Here is a 14,794-nt window from a genome sequence, read left to right on the forward strand (position 1 = left end):
AAAAAACACTGATAGCCATTTCAGCTGTAATAATGCCAAAAAAGAAAATCCAGGCAGGTAAGTATTGCAATCTATACAAGGTTACTGTTGCCCTTTATGTTATCCTCACCAAGTGTCCATAGGTAAGCGTAAACACTTTTCAACAAAGGTCACAGAGCTATGATCAGGAGTGGGAAGCCAAGTTGTTCTTCCCCTTCTTATTCTAGAGGCACAAGCCACTGTAGCACTCCTCACTACCCCAGGAATGAAATCAGCTAACTCAATGCAGACCTAGGAGCCACTCTCATTTAGCGCCACACCAGGTGGTGCAATTTATCCTCTGAAATTTGCGATGATTAACAAATATTTTTGCAACTACTGCAGTCACAACCGAGATAATGGGGGGGGGGGGGGAATTTCAACCTCTCAAGACAGACAGGTTTGTGTTGAGTAGATGTTAAAATGTTAAAAATCTGAATGCTGACCCCAACACCCCCACTTCCGGTTTTAAAAGAAGTGAGATGGGGCATGGGTAACCAACTTGTTTATAGGAGATGGGTTAGCAATTTAAATATTATAATGAGGCTGTAAGCTTCATATTCAACCACCATTTTAAATTTAACCCCGACTGGCCGAGTTGTCCCGTCTTTGGGAAACCCAGTGACTAAAGGGAGGCAAGGACTGTTGGATACAGGATGCAAGTGCAATTCCACTAACCTGCTGGATCCAATATATCGGTTTCATCTACCCCACCACGGTTAAATACACCCCAGCCCCTGACCCTTCCAACCTCCTCCACAAGGCCCCCGATCTCCCCCAACCCAGCTTCCAATCTCCCCCAACATCCTATCTGCCTCTGGCCTCCGATTTTCCCAAACTGCAGCCGCCCTGATGTTCCCTGGATCTGGACTCTGATCTTCTTCCTCCCCCACTCCAGCCTTCGCTATCTTCCCGACTCTTCTCCACTCCCGGCTGCAGCCTGATGCTGAATGTCAATCTGGCTGGCTGTGGCCAAGAAACAGAGAAAAATGCTAATCAGGTCCTGTTGTTACATTCTTGAACAGAAACCAGCCCCCCAGCTTGCTGCCCACCTCTGAGTTAGTAAGTTTTGAAAGGAAATGAAGCTTAGCTATTTTGGCAACTGAATGAGCTGAACAATTCAAAACTACTGGAATTGTGGCCAGATTCAAGAAGCACTACTGATTTTTGCACACACACTCTAACAATCACAGAAACAAACATGGCTTTTTATTGCATTAAATACAATGTCACGAAAACTGGCTATGCCAAATGATGATTTTTTTAAATCCACCGGCTGGAAACCTGAATTAATTTTTAAAAAGAGAAATGGGAACATATGACTGCTAACAGCCAAGATGGCCACTGCAATTTGCATCACTCTATCCTACATTTCAATGCATCGAGATGGAGATGAGTTGTCTGCCAAGTCCCCTCTAGAACAAAGACCTGGGGAATTTTGCGTAACCTACCTGTCCTGCTCCCTTTAACAAGACTATCACATGGGACATTAAACTAGTGGAGATGAACCACTCAAACCTAATCACTTGAACAATGGGATCCTGGTTAAGAGAAGGAAATTCCTAGACGTGTATTGATTAAGTTGCAAGAGGGAATACAATCTCAATCCCTGAAAGAATAAAAATAAAAATCGAGGTATAATGCAGAGCTGAAGACACACTACGTGTTACATAACACTTGCAGATATCTACACAGATTCTGACCATTTAATCCATCTTGTGGCATGACACAATGGCAAACACATCTTTCCTGATAGGGGGCACAGGTCAAATGAAAATGAGGTGAGCTGGAATTAAGATTTGCTGAATGCAGGATTTCATGTTGCTTCTTCCTTGTAAGAGTTTAGAAGGCATCAAATGTTCTCAATTACCCTTTGTGGTGTATCAGTGGGGTATGGGGGAATTGTGCTGGGCATTTAGTATGGTTTGTCAGCAGTGGATGCCCAACATTTCAAATTTAACAAAAGTCTCAGAGAACTGTTTCCTCCATGAGAACGTCAATAGGCCCACAGAGCTAGAAACAGAGGCTGGAATTTTACGGTAGGCGGGGAGGGAATCCGTTCACTGCCGAAAAGTCGGTGGCAAGCCTACCTCCCCTGGGCCTGGGTCCAGACAGGATTTTACATTCCCCAGGCCCTCAATTGGTCTTGGGCAGGACTTCCACCTCATTGAGGCAGGAAGTCCCATCGAATGGAGCTGCCAGCCAATCACCGGGCCGGCAGCTCTTAGTCCCAGCAGCACCACTGGGAGCGGTGGCCACTGCTGGGACTATACAGAGTTGCAGGAGGATGATGACAGACATCCCCAGAAAAAGGTAAGTTTTTAGGGTCTCCCTGGGGACAATCGGTCAGGCCCCGGCGAGGCAAGGGTGTTCGGTTAGGGGGGCGGGGGGCATGTTGTGCGTTGGGGATGGTTGGGGCTTCGGGGGCGACCCTCCGTGGGGCATGGGTGCCCGATCAGGAGGGCCCCGCAGCCCACCAGAAGGCCGCCTAGTTTTATCAGGCGGGTTTTCTGAGGCCTCAGCCACCTGCCAACTAAACATATAATACCTGTGGCGGTGGGCAGAGGCCCTTAAGTGGCAGATAATTGGCCACTTAAGGGCCTTGATTAGCCTGGGGCAGGTGGGCCGTTTCTCACTGCTGTTCCACGTAAATTGGCAGCGGAGGCAGGAACGGCACCCTCAGCCTCCCACTCTATTTTACGCCCCCCCCACTCCCCCGAGCCTGCTCTTTTGGGGGCGTAGAATTATGGCCAGAGGTGTTTTGCATCCACTCGGAATTCTGCAGAGCCCAGTCACACAGAGCAATAAACTCATGTACCAATGAAATAAAAAGAATTGGTACGTAACTTCTGAATGTTTTCAAACAGAACAAGTACTCACCAATAAATCTAATTAAGCAGAGCATGGGGCAGACAAGTTTGCTGCACTATTTGCACATGTATAACTACATTCAAGGAAATTACTTAACCAACAGGAAGATTGCTCTTTAGGAGTTTAAGCTGTTGCAGTTATATAGCATTCTTCATAACAATGCCATTCAACTGCCTAATTTTAATCAAGACGCCCTGACGTTAAACAGCGCCATTGAGAAAAACAGTATATAATACTATCAAAGTGGCAAAATCAGTCGATTTACTAATCTTGCAGAAATCTGTGCTCCTTCCAAAGCGCCAGTCAAAGTGCAGGCTTTGAGCAAATTGCCGAAGGTCCTGGAATTGAGTTTTCTTAAATAGTTTATCACACAAATATATTAAAGTCCTCAGTAATCTTAACTTTCCAAATTCTGCTTTTTCTACACTTACATTTAGGTTAATAGGATTAATTGGAATTTTGTAAACTGAAACAGAGTTCCAAAATGACAGATTTTCTGAAGTGCTGAATGTTTTCTGGTTCTGTATAATTTAACACTGACAGTTGACCTTGCATATTCAGAGACCTGTTGTTTAATACACTGGGGAACAAATTCCTTCATAGGTGCGGCACTACGCAGACTTGCGTCAATTCCCCGGGGGCAAGCAGTGCCTTGGGCTGCTAACTGCGCAGTGTTCCTCATTGATATCATTAAGAACCCTGCGCCCGGCGATGCCTGCTCTCGGTGAAATCGACGTAGTCCGTGTGGCAGTGCTACATGATTGAATTTCTCCCCCAGTAGTTCTAAGGGCATTATCCCACCTGTATTAAAAATCCAATCAATTAAAAATAAATCAAAATGTGTTCCCACCCTCAAAACAGGATCACATTGTCATAGTGGGCACATCTTCCGTCAGCAGGAATGCTCCCAAGTTGTTGATATGGAAGTTGAGGAAAATTAATATTTAGAATAAGATGTCCCAGAAGCACATGGCAATTAAGCCCATTCAACTGTTCTAATGTTTTTTTCCAACTTAATCAAACTTTTAAATCCTGCTTTCACCCAAAAGCCAGATCACATACCACTTTATTCTGCTTGATCTCTGTTACCTTCTATTTGCATTGTTACATTAAAATTTTTTAATTTTATATTTCTCGTATATTTATGTGCTCATCAGCACGAAGTCCCCCCTCTGCTCAGGAATGAAGCTTTTTATCCCCCCCATCCAATGCCAATGTTAAATTCTTGCCAGTCAGGTGGAGCCACAGGTTGTAAGCAGAGTGAAGTCTCCCCCACTCTGCCCTAACAATGGGTCTTCATCTAATCCTAAAAAAACCTTTTACGGCGATAGTATGAAATTTGTATTTCCCATATTATGTTGTCTTTATGAAAGAGAGGGGAAAGTCTTTGCTCGAGTCGCTCTGAACAGGCTCCAGAAGCTGGCCGAGCGCGTCTACCCTGAGGCACAGTGTGGCTTTCGTGCAGAGAGATCGACTATTGACATGCTGTTCTCCCTTCGTCAGATACAGGAGAAATGCCGTGAACAACAGATGCCCCTCTACATTGCTTTCATTGATCTCACCAAAGCCTTTGACCTCGTCAGCAGACGTGGTCTCTTCAGACTACTAGAAAAGATCGGATGTCCACCAAAGCTACTAAGTATCATCACCTCATTCCATGACAATATGAAAGGCACAATTCAACATGGTGGCTCCTCATCAGAGCCCTTTCCTATCCTGAGTGGTGTGAAACAGGGCTGTGTTCTCGCACCCACACTTTTTGGGATTTTCTTCTCCCTGCTGCTTTCACATGCGTTCAAATCCTCTGAAGAAGGAATTTTCCTCCACACAAGATCAGGGGGCAGGTTGTTCAACCTTGCCCGTCTAAGAGCGAAGTCCAAAGTACGGAAAGTCCTCATCAGAGAACTCCTCTTTGCTGACGATGCTGCTTTAACATCTCACACTGAAGAATGCCTGCAGAGTCTCATCGACAGGTTTGCGTCTGCCTGCAATGAATTTGGCCTAACCATCAGCCTCAAGAAAACGAACATCATGGGGCAGGATGTCAGAAATGCTCCATCCATCAATATTGGCGACCACGCTCTGGAAGTGGTTCAAGAGTTCACCTACCTAGGCTCAACTATCACCAGTAACCTGTCTCTAGATGCAGAAATCAACAAGCGCATGGGTAAGGCTTCCACTGCTATGTCCAGACTGGCCAAGAGAGTGTGGGAAAATGGCGCACTGACACGGAACACAAAAGTCCGAGTGTATCAGGCCTGTGTCCTCAGTACCTTGCTCTACGGCAGCGAGGCCTGGACAACGTATGCCAGCCAAGAGCGACGTCTCAATTCATTCCATCTTCGCTGCCTTCGGAGAATAATTGGCATCAGGTGGCAGGACTATATCTCCAACACAGAAGTCCTTGAAGCGGCCAACACCCCCAGCTTATACACACTACTGAGTCAGCGGCGCTTGAGATGGCTTGGCCATGTGAGCCGCATGGAAGATGGCAGGATCCCCAAAGACACATTGTACAGCGAGCTCGCCACTGGTATCAGACCCACCGGCCGTCCATGTCTCCGTTATAAAGACGTCTGCAAACGCGACATGAAATCGTGTGACATTGATCACAAGTCGTGGGAGTCAGTTGCCAGCATTCGCCAGAGCTGGCGGGCAGCCATAAAGACAGGGCTAAATTGTGGCGAGTCGAAGAGACTTAGTAGTTGGCAGGAAAAAAGACAGAGGCGCAAGGGGAGAGCCAACTGTGCAACAGCCCCAACAAACAAATTTCTCTGCAGCACCTGTGGAAGAGCCTGTCACTCCAGAATTGGCCTTTATAGCCACTCCAGGCGCTGCTTCACAAACCACTGACCACCTCCAGGCGCGTATCCATTGTCTCTCGAGATAAGGAGGCCCAAAAGAAAGAAAGAAAAGAATGAAAGAGATAATCAAGTTAGTGCCAATTTGTGGGCCATTATGTCCTGTAGAAACACAGAGTGCGTATAAATGCATTATTTTCAGGTTGGCAAGCTGTAACTCGTGGAGTGCTGGGCCTCAACTATTTATAATCTATATCAATGACTTGGATGAAGGGACAAAATGTATGGTTGTTAAATTTGCTGATGACACAAAGATAGGTAGGAGAGTAAGTTATGAAGAGGACAGAAGGAGTCTGCAAAGAGATATGGATAGGTCAAGCGGGTGGACGAAGATTTGGCAGATGGGGTATAATGTGGGAAAGTGTGAACTTGTCCACTTTGGCTGGAAAAGTAGAAAAACATATTATTTAAATGGAGAGATTGCAGAACTCTGAGATGCAGAGGAATATGGGTGTCCTAGTACCACTGACCACCTCCAGGCGCTTACCCATTGTCTCTCGAGATAAGGAGGCCAAAGAAAGTACACAAAAGACAAAAGGTTAGTATGCAGGTACAGCAAGTGATTAAGGTGGCAAATACAATGTTGTTGTTTATTGCAAAGGGAATTGAATGTAAAAGTAGAGATGTTTTGCTACAGTTGTACAGGGCATTGGTGAGACCATATCTAGAGTATTGTGTATAGCTTTGGCCTCCTTAATTAAGAAAGGATATAATTGCATTGGAAGCAGTTCAGAGAAGGTTCACCTGACTGATTCCCGGGATCAGAGGGTTATCTTATGGAGGAAAGGTTGGTTAGGTTGGGTTTGTATTCATTGGAGTTTAGAAGGATGATAGGTGATCTTATTGAAACATACAAGATCCTGAGGGTGGATGTTGAAAGGATGTTTCCCTTTGTGGGAGAGACTAGAACTAGGGGACACAGTTTAAAAATTAGGGGGCTACCATATAAGACAGAGATGAGAATTTTTTTCTCTCAGGGGGTCATGAGTCTGTGGAATTCTCTTACCTGAAGCGTGGTGGAGGCAGGGTCATTGAAAGTTTTTAAGGCAGTGGTTTTCAGATTCTTGACAAACAAGGGAGTCAAAGGATAGTGGGGGTAGGCAGGAAAGTGGAGTTCAGTCCACAAACAGATCATCCATGATCTTATAGAATGGTGGGGCAGGCTCGAGGGGCTGAATAGCCTACTCCTGCTTCTAGTTTGTATGTCATGAGGCAGACTTTCATCTCATCAGCCTGGGTAAGAGTCAAACCCAGGTTCCACAGTGAAAGAACAATTATGCTAAGCTATTGGACCACACGGTCATTAAGTAGTTTTTTTCTCTATTGGACAATAATATTTAGTTTCTGTACTGTATGCTTTGTTACTAGTGCATTTGATTTCTTAATTAAACTGCAGCTTTTGAATTCACTTTTGTCCTTAATTGTTGCACTGTTTTTGTAATTTTATTAACAAATCAGATTTGAGGCGACGTTTCGACCTACTCTAACTTCCTAAAAACTGACAAAACAGGAAAAATCTGCTAACATTGACTCAGACAAGCAGACACATAGGACAAAACACCGGATATGAAGGGAAATGTTACTTTTCCTCTTTTCCTAATCTAAAAGACCCTAAGTTATGCCAATTTCTTTTGTTGGAGAGACACTCTTCAAAGCATTTATTGTACTCATTTAAAAGCAAGTATTGCTTTAATCTTGGCTGTCAAACATGCAGTAAAATAACTATGTAACTGTGGGCCAGATGAGCGTAAGAATAGACAGAAATGCCAACAGGTAGAAAGTTATTTTTCATTATAAACTTTTGGTGTTTCGCTGCGAGAACAGGACACAGGAAAATGCACCCAGCTGTGTTCATAACCAGGAAACAGAGGGGAAAAAAACACAGAGCTAGATTTTCCTGCTTTCATGACGTAAATTTGCTGTGATGGAGCCTTAAATCAACTGCAGCTGACAGGAACAATGAACATCTCAGCTGTGACAATTGCTGTAACATGAAACGGTGACGGTGACTCAGCTCAAATAAAATACTTCTGACTGGTAGGTTCTTCCAAACCCACAAGTTGGCAATAATTAACAGAGGTGAAATAACAAGAATGCTCAATATTACAGCTGCCATTTAAGGAATTATCCCTTTCCAGCACTATGGGCAAGTTTACTAATCCAGATGATGTTGGCCTGCGGGGCCGGATGAGCATATTTGCTCAGCAGTGCTTTTACGCTTTGAAGATTGACCTGGTTAATCATTTTAGCCCAGGCTTTCCATTGGTTGGAAAAATAGCATTAACTGCACTTATAGCCATTCAAAATCCAGTAGTGTGAAAATTGCCGCAATCAAAATGGATGGTGGCACTCAGTTGGAAGAAGGAGGAAGGTAAGTATAACATTTTAAAGTTAATTGTAAAGTTAAGAGAGATGAGTTTAGATTAAATATTAGAAAAAGTAAGAATGATCTGAAAAAAGTAAATGAAATTGGTTATGAAATGCTTATTTTGGCAGTTTATGTCAGTGATGAAGCTATTCCTGACATTGGTTCACTGAAATAGGACTACTCCTCAGCATTGCAGTATATGAGCTCAAACTTAATAAATCAATTGGCACAGGAGATTGTGAAGGGGTTTAAGTTTTATCAACACTCAAGGAAAACAGAATTTATACCACGCAAAACATTGTTCTGCCTGTGACACGACTTTCATTTAACTATTTTTGCTCTGTAAGTGGGCGAATGTTGATACTAACCTTTCTTTTACCCACATATTAGAGAAGATCCCAAACAGAGCAACAAATATTTCCCCAAGAACCACGCTGCCACCAAAGAACAGGAGACCTAAACTATAAATTAAAATAGTCACTGTAGTTAGAACCACAAACAAAAGTTTTGAGAAGGTACTGGAGGAGAAATTGAACAACACCTGAATACAGGCTTGGGGATCATGGTACGTGATTAACCTGTGCCCCTTCATTGTGTTTCTTTGCTTGATTTTTAATACATATTCTTTTTAATGTTTTACATGTTTGCTGTGTGCAGCCAGTGCTACATGCATCAGCAGAGGACCCGATATTGCAAGTGGCCAGCACCTCTTAAAGGGGATTGTGGCTGCAAAAAGTTACGGGAGTCATTTGCAACCTGATACTCTGAGCAATGGCTGAACATGCAAGAGAGCAACCACCAAAATTTTCAGACACTGCACTGGAGGGCTTGGTGCAAGACATGGAGTGAAGGTGAGATATCCTGTATCTGTAGGGGTCCATGAGGCCCTCCAGACACATGGTCAGGAGGGAGTAGGAAGAAGTAGCAGCGGTAGTCAATGCCAGGAATGTTAATCCAACAACACGGATGCAACACAGAGAGGAGTTGAACGAGCTTTACAAGTTGTTAAGGTCAGTGAGTTCATCTTCAAATGGTATATCTTACTAACTGCACTACTAGCCTCATACACTGCTCAATTCACGACAGCCCCATCACACAGAACATAAGAAATAGGAGCAACGGTAGGCCACTTGGCCCCTCAAGCCTGCTCCACTATCTAATAGGATCATGGTTGATCTGATTGTGGCCGTAACTCCACTTTCCTGCCTGCCCCCATGACCCTCAATTCCCTTGTAGATCAAATGTCTGTTTAACTCATCCTTGAATATATTCAATGACCAAGCCTCTACTGCTCTCTGGGAAAGAGAATTCCAAAGATTAACGACCCTCTGAGAGAAGAAATTCCTCCTCACCTCCATTTCAAAAAGGTGACCCCTTATTTTGAAATTGCGCCCCCTAGTTGTAGATTCCTCCATGAGGGGAAACAGCTACTCAGCATCTACCCTATCAAGCCCCCTCAGAATCTTAGATGTTTTAATAAGATCACCTCTCATTCCACTAAACTCTAATGAATATAGGTCTAATCTGCTCAATCTTTCCTCATAAGACAACATCTTCATTCCAGGAATCAGCCTAGTGAACCTTCTCTGAACTGCTTCCAATGCAAGTATATCCCTCCTTAAAGTAAGGAGACAAAGTGTATGCAGTACTCTAGGTGCGGTCTCACCAATGCCCTGGACAGTTGTAGCAAGGCTTTCCTACTTTTATACTCCATCCCCCTTGCAATAAATGTTAACATTCCATTTCCCTTCCTAATTACTTTCTGTAACTCCATGCTAACTTTTTGTGATTCATGTTCAAGGACACCCAGGTCCCTCTATACTGCAGCATTCTGCAGTCTCTCCCCATGTAAATAAGATTCTGCTTTTCTATTCTTCCTACCAAAGTGGACAACCTCATATTTTCTCACATCGTACTCCATATGCCAACATTTTGCCCACTCACAACCCATCTATAATCTCTTTGCAGACATACGGGCTGAATTTTACCAGCTCTCTGGCATCAGGGATCGTGACGAGGGGACCCAGAAAGTTCTTCTGGGGGAGGCTCGCCATGACCCGCAATGCCGAGGAGGCCCCGCCCCATTTTAAAAATTCATTCATGGGATGTGGGCGTCGTTGGCTAGGCCAGCATTTATTGCCCATCCCTAATTGCCCTTGAGAAGGTGGTGGTGAGCTGCCTTCTTGAACCGCTGCAGTCCAGGTGAGGTAGGTACACCCACTGTGCTATTAGGAAGGGAGTTCCAGGATTTTGACCCAGCGACAGTGAAGGAAAGGTGATGTAGTTCCAAGTCAGGATGGTGTGTGGCTTGGAGGGGAATTTGCAGGTGGTGGTGTTCCCATGCATTTGCTGCCCTTGTCGTTCTAGTCGGTAGAGGGCGCAGGTTTGGAAGGTGCTGTCTAAGGATCCTTGGTGTGTTGCTGCAGTGTATCTTGTAGATGGTACACACTGCTGCCAGTGTGTGTCAGTGGTGGAGGGAGTGAATGTTTGTGGATGGAGTGCCAATCAAGCAGGCTGCTTTGGCCTGGATGGTATCGAGCTTCTGGAGTGTTGTTGGAGCTGGACCCTTCCAGGCAAGTGGAGAGTATTCCATTACACTCCTGACTTGTGCCTTATAGATGGTGGACAGGCTTTGGGGAGTCAGGAGATGAGTTACACACTGCAGGATTCCTAGTCTCTGATCTGCTTTTGTAGCCATGGTATTTATATGGCTATGGCGAGGCCTCGGTGCGTCCCCCTGCCCCACGCTCGGCAATGGGGTCTTTATTTGCCTAATAAACTTATACATGAACTGCTATGCCTGTGCTGGGACGAGGGAGCAGTACCCCAGGACATGCGCGATGCCAACATCATCACCCTCTATAAAAACAAAGGTGACCGCGGTGACTGCAACAACTACCGTGGAATCTCCCTGCTCAGCATAGTGGGGAAAGTCTTTGCTCGAGTCGCTCTGAACAGGCTCCAGAAGCTGGCCGAGCGCGTCTACCCTGAGGCACAGTGTGGCTTTCGTGCAGAGAGATCGACTATTGACATGCTGTTCTCCCTTCGTCAGATACAGGAGAAATGCCGTGAACAACAGATGCCCCTCTACATTGCTTTCATTGATCTCACCAAAGCCTTTGACCTCGTCAGCAGACGTGGTCTCTTCAGACTACTAGAAAAGATCGGATGTCCACCAAAGCTACTAAGTATCATCACCTCATTCCATGACAATATGAAAGGCATAATTCAACATGGTGGCTCCTCATCAGAGCCCTTTCCTATCCTGAGTGGTGTGAAACAGGGCTGTGTTCTCGCACCCACACTTTTTGGGATTTTCTTCTCCCTGCTGCTTTCACATGCGTTCAAATCCTCTGAAGAAGGAATTTTCCTCCACACAAGATCAGGGGGCAGGTTGTTCAACCTTGCCCGTCTAAGAGCGAAGTCCAAAGTACGGAAAGTCCTCATCAGAGAACTCCTCTTTGCTGACGATGCTGCTTTAACATCTCACACTGAAGAATGCCTGCAGAGTCTCATCGACAGGTTTGCGTCTGCCTGCAATGAATTTGGCCTAACCATCAGCCTCAAGAAAACGAACATCATGGGGCAGGATGTCAGAAATGCTCCATCCATCAATATTGGCGACCACGCTCTGGAAGTGGTTCAAGAGTTCACCTACCTAGGCTCAACTATCACCAGTAACCTGTCTCTAGATGCAGAAATCAACAAGCGCATGGGTAAGGCTTCCACTGCTATGTTCAGACTGGCCAAGAGAGTGTGGGAAAATGGCGCACTGACACGGAACACAAAAGTCCGAGTGTATCAGGCCTGTGTCCTCAGTACCCTGCTCTACGGCAGCGAGGCCTGGACAACGTATGCCAGCCAAGAGCGACGTCTCAATTCATTCCATCTTCGCTGCCTTCGGAGAATACTTGGCATCAGGTGGCAGGACTATATCTCCAACACAGAAGTCCTTGAAGCGGCCAACATCCCCAGCTTATACACACTACTGAGTCAGCGGCGCTTGAGATGGCTTGGCCATGTGAGCCGCATGGAAGATGGCAGGATCCCCAAAGGCACATTGTACAGCGAGCTCGCCACTGGTATCAGACCCACCGGCCGTCCATGTCTCCGTTATAAAGACGTCTGCAAACGCGACATGAAATCGTGTGACATTGATCACAAGTCGTGGGAGTCAGTTGCCAGCATTCGCCAGAGCTGGCGGGCAGCCATAAAGACAGGGCTAAATTGTGGCGAGTCGAAGAGACTTAGTAGTTGGCAGGAAAAAAGACAGAGGCGCAAGGGGAGAGCCAACTGTGCAACAGCCCCAACAAACAAATTTCTCTGCAGCACCTGTGGAAGAGCCTGTCACTCCAGAATTGGCCTTTATAGCCACTCCAGGCGCTGCTTCACAAACCACTGACCACCTCCAGGCGCGTATCCATTGTCTCTCGAGATAAGGAGGCCCAAAAGAAACTTATGCAAATACATGTTAATTAACTTAGCTGGACCGGGCGGCCATGCCACGCCGATATTCCAGTTGGTGGATGAAAGGGAGGTGGGCAGGAGAGGGGATCCTAGTTTTTATTTAGTTTTTTAAAAACAAATTTCAAATGAATGTCCCTTTAAAATTTGAAATGTTAATGCAAAGCATGAAGCCCATTAAAAATGGCGCCAGTGCAGTGTTGCCGGACGCTGCTGTGGGGACGGAGCAGCCGCCACCGATTATGTCAGAGGACGGTCGTTCTGTCCCCTCCATTTAAATGACTCACCATGTGAAATATAGTGGGGGCTCAGTGGGGGCCTCTGCACACGAGCAGACTGCCGAGATCAGAACGGGCCGCCACGATTTGCTACGCGCTCATAACATTCAGCCCTTTGTGTTCTCACTATTTGCTTTCCTATCTATCCTTCTATTGTCCACAAATCTGGCTACAATACACTTGGTCCCTTCATCCGCCATTAATATAGATCGTAAATAGTTGAGGCCCCAGCACTGATATCTGTGACACTCCAAAAGTTACAGTTTGCCAACCTGAAAATGCCCATTTATACAAATTCTGTTTCCTGCTCCCAATAATCTCGGTCATTCACTGCTCAAGTCTATAATTCATATGCTTTATCCACCCTCAGTGAGCACTGTTAGAAGCTTCACATTCACAGCTCACAACATTGGCAATTATTCAACCATGCACAACCACATCACCCAACATATTGCAGGACACTCATTGACACACTTCCCTCTTTCTTGCAGGATAAAGAGGTGGATAACAGCAGGCAGCAGCAAAGAACTAGAGAAGGACAAACATACCTTCATGTTTCAACTCTCATACAGGAGACAGGGCTGGCCATCATGGGAAGGGCATCATTGAGGTTGTTGTCACTGGTGGGGCTGAGGTGATTGATAATGAGGGTATCAGAATACCTAATCCTCCTTCCCTCATCTTGCTTTTTTCTTAGCCCTCACTCTCTTCTGACTGAGAAGCTGCAGAGGGTATAAGAATGCACGTAATTTCTCCTCCCCCCTTAACTCAACCCTTGTCCCTTCATTTCAGATACCCAAGAACTGCAATCTGGCCTGCCAGTGAAGGAGGAAGAAGACAGTTACGATGAACAGACACCATCATGCTTCCGGCGATCATTAGGTGAACATGCACAAACCCCATTACCAAGATGATATCCGATATGCTTTCTATCAGAAGTGAACACACGCATCTTGGATGGCATTTTCAACTGTGAGGAGGCCATGAAGCACCTAAAAAACAGATGTTGCAGAGCCCAGTTTCTACCCCATTTTCTGTGATAACATAACTGCACTACCCCATATCACCATCGTCCTCTAAGTCTGCTTCACTTTTATTCTTAAGTTCATATTTAATGAAAAAATTATTCTACAAATTGGTTTGAACTTACTGAAAAACCTGATAGTATGTGAAATTTTATGTTCAGATTTCCAGCATCCGCAGTACTTTGCTCTTGTAATATCATGTCGTCGGGTCTTCCTGCTGGATAAATAGCACCCCATGTATCCCATACATTTATACCAGTGATGGGTACTGCCAACTTACTCTGTGCTGTTTTCATGGGTCTTTACAATCATGAAAGAACTTCCACAATGTATTAATGGCAGTGACATATACTCTATTCTGCATATAAATATCACAAAATTTATTCTGCTGAAAGTAAAACTTGTCTCTTTGAATTTTCTCTGACATAAATGTCAGTGCAGCTAGGTGATATTGGGGTAGAGTTTTTGCATTGGGAAATTTGCAATTGGCATGTAAATTGCACTTGAAATTGCACTAATTTTCCAAAGTGAAGTTATGGTTCAAGCTTCTGCTCAAACTCATTTACATATTGACAAATGTAAAATCTTCCATGAACCAGCGCAATTCGGCAGTGTGATAGAACATAATTGTTTCTTTTTTTCTTCTTGCACTAAAAGATATTCCTTGATGTATTCAAGAGTGGTAACCTGGTGCAATTTTATTATTACAGTTTAAAATTGGTTTATCTTAAAAAATAAGCATTTTTGGTAAGGGTGTCTAGTCCATCACCTGTGAGTAATATTAGAAACTCAAGGTCATTATTCCAAATGTTAATGTACACACAGGCTCATTCCTACCTAGCAAATATGTTATGTGATTGGGTACAAAGACCCTGCAAATCTGTGGCCGTTCTGGTACAGTCTCACCAG

At 44.8% G+C, this 14,794-nt stretch overlaps 1 protein-coding gene and 1 long non-coding RNA gene across 3 annotated transcripts in view; one reads left to right on the forward strand and one right to left on the reverse strand.

Annotated features, from left to right (window-relative positions):
* Nucleotides 1-14,794, reverse strand: part of pde4ba (phosphodiesterase 4B, cAMP-specific a) — an 832,714-nt gene that overhangs the window by 128,300 nt on the left and 689,620 nt on the right. The gene's annotated exons all lie outside the window — the stretch shown is intronic.
* On the forward strand, nucleotides 7,925-14,242 carry LOC137372890 (uncharacterized). Its single transcript, XR_010975520.1, has 3 exons — nucleotides 7,925-8,121; nucleotides 8,776-8,969; nucleotides 13,653-14,242. It is a non-coding gene; the product is annotated as an uncharacterized lncRNA (long non-coding RNA).

The sequence above is a fragment of the Heterodontus francisci genome, chromosome 8, assembly GCF_036365525.1.
Source record: "Heterodontus francisci isolate sHetFra1 chromosome 8, sHetFra1.hap1, whole genome shotgun sequence".
NCBI lineage: Eukaryota > Metazoa > Chordata > Chondrichthyes > Heterodontiformes > Heterodontidae > Heterodontus > Heterodontus francisci.